This window comes from Condylura cristata, unplaced genomic scaffold, assembly GCF_000260355.1.
Source record: "Condylura cristata isolate star-nosed mole 26May11 unplaced genomic scaffold, ConCri1.0 scaffold00014, whole genome shotgun sequence".
NCBI lineage: Eukaryota > Metazoa > Chordata > Mammalia > Eulipotyphla > Talpidae > Condylura > Condylura cristata.
In genome coordinates, this window is record NW_004567115.1 from 52,742,452 (window position 1) to 52,744,753 (window position 2,302).

Genomic DNA, 2,302 nt, shown 5'->3' on the forward strand with positions numbered 1-2,302 from the left:
GGCCGGGACCAGGACCCCCGCCCGCCGCGCCCCAGCCGGCACCAGGCGCCCTTCCGAAGGGAAGGCGCTCGGCACCGGGGCTCCCCTGCACTCTGCCTGGGGTTCCCGCAGGGCGCGCCCTCAGGGCCCCCTCCACGGGTCCGTCGCCCCCGCTGGCTCCGCATCGCTGTCTCCTCCTAGTCCCACCCCCTAGTCTCGGGGTGCAGCTTTTCCCCGGAGAATTCCCTTCTCATTCGTTGTGTTTTTCTTCACTCCTCCTCTGCCCCTCTTTCTGCTCCTGGAGGTGGGGCCGCTGGCCATGTGCCCCCACCGCCCCTTGGGCTCTGGCATGCGGGGCAGCTCCGGAGCCCACCTCACCGGACACCCCTGGGCGAGAGGGCTTGCAGGTTCCGGGCTGGCTCTGTGTGCAGGCCGGGGCTGGATGGCTCTGGCCTTCCTCATCCCTCAGACCCCAAGGCTGCGGCCTGGGTGGCGCCCTCCACCCCCTGTCCTGCATTAGTGATAGTGAGGTCCCCACTGCGAGACTTCCGCGGGGGACCCAGTAGGCGCCAGGGGCGCCCGTAGGTGAACCAATAGAGGAGTGCGAGGTCGGCCCAGCCACACCCTTCCAGGGCCGGCCACTGTTAGGGACACCGACTGGGCTCCCCGCTGTGACCGAGGCCGAGGGAAGCAGCCCGTGGCCTGGGGTCTGGAGCCAGGCTTGCGCGTGGGGGCCGCGGCTCTCCAGGCCCCTTTCCTAGCTCCAGAGTGAGGGCTGTACCGGGACAGACCCCACGGGCGGCGTGTAGAGCCCACGAGTGAGTGGAGTCCTGCGCGCCCCAGTCAGCAGCCAGCTCCGGGTCCCTGCCCTGCCCCCCACCCCCCTGGTCTGAGCCCACCGGCGCACGACCCTCCCCTCCCCGAGGCCTCCGAGGCCGAGGCCGGCTGCGCTGACTGCCGGGTGGGGAAGGCAGCTGTTCCTGCTTTGAATCGTAGCTGCACCCGGTCCTTCCGGCCAGGGGCAGACCCAGGGCCCACAGCAGCAGCCCTCCACTGCAGGGGGGGGCGCCCTGCAGGAAAGCGGGTGCCCCCAGCCCCCCATGGTGCCGGAGCATCCTGGAGCCCCGAGGCGGAGTCAGCGGGGTTCGCAGCCTGGCCCCACGGTGGAGATGATGTGTCCTCTGTCTCTGCCGACCTCCCTACCTCGGGGCCAAGGCCACTTCCGCGCTGACCCCTGGCCAGGCACTCCTCCAGAAAAGGGCCCCGGTGTGGCCCTCTATGGGGCGCGGAGAGTGAGGGCTGCCAGGCCAGATGGGAGGACCCCGGGAGGAAAAGGCTTCGACCTTCGGTACCTGGGGCGGTGGGTAGAGTGGGGTGGGGTGGGGGAGGGGCAGGCAGGCTCTGTGGTCCGAGGTTTCAGTGGACCGCCCCGCTGCCGCCCGCGAGCACCCCCCTCGCCCCAGCCTCTGGTTCGCACCGCGGGGCCGGAGGGCACTGACGGTCGCTCAGGCTGAGAGCGACTGAGCTGGATTCTACCTTGGGCAAAGGTGGGGAAGAGGGGCGAGGGGACGGGTCAGGGGGGACGGGGTCCGGGTGCTGTTTCCAACACTTGATCGGGAGCCCGCTGTGGGAGCCCAGGGCAGCAGGCGCCGCTGGCTGCTGGGGCGGCTCCTCCGCTCCCTTCATCGTTGCCTGAATCGGCACCTTCGCGCTCCTCCACCTGGGCAGCTCTAAGCGGGCGCGCTGGGCCCCCAAGCTCAGGGCTCGGAGGGTGGGCGAGGGCCGGGGAGCTCCGGGCGCCCCGCACTAGCGCTCGCCGGCGCCGCAGCTTTCCGGGGTCCTGCACCCGCGCTGGGGCGCCTGGGGGTGAGTCCTGGCGGGCCGCGAGCCCATGCGGGCGCCGGACGCCACTCTGCCCGCGCTCTCCACCGGGCTCTCAGACGGCGGCGTCCTCGTCCCTTGACCTCCCCGCTCTCCCCCTCCCCATGCCCCTCCCCCTCCCCTCCGCTTTCCCGGCCCCCGGCCCGCCCGCGCGTTCGTGCCTGCGCGCTTCGGCGCTGTCCTTCACCGCGCTTGGGTTTCCAAGAACACAAAACTTGAAGCCGCTGCAATCTGTGCGACAGTTCACACGCCTGCCTGGCTCGGCGCCTCACCCGCGCCGTGGGGCAGGGCCGGCGAGCGCTCGCGGGGCGCAGGCGCCTGGTGGAGCCCTTCACCTCTAGCGCGGTTAGCAGCGCGCAGGAGCGCAGAACGCTGCCCAGCGAGGACAGGGGCCGCCTCCCAGCGTCGCTGAGCCCTTGTCCATGCAAACGTGTCCTGCGGG

At 71.6% G+C, this 2,302-nt stretch overlaps 1 protein-coding gene across 1 annotated transcript in view; it reads right to left on the reverse strand.

The window, feature by feature from the left end:
• Positions 1 to 2,302, reverse strand: part of SOX7 (SRY (sex determining region Y)-box 7) — a 53,639-nt gene that overhangs the window by 5,264 nt on the left and 46,073 nt on the right. The window lies entirely within an intron of this gene.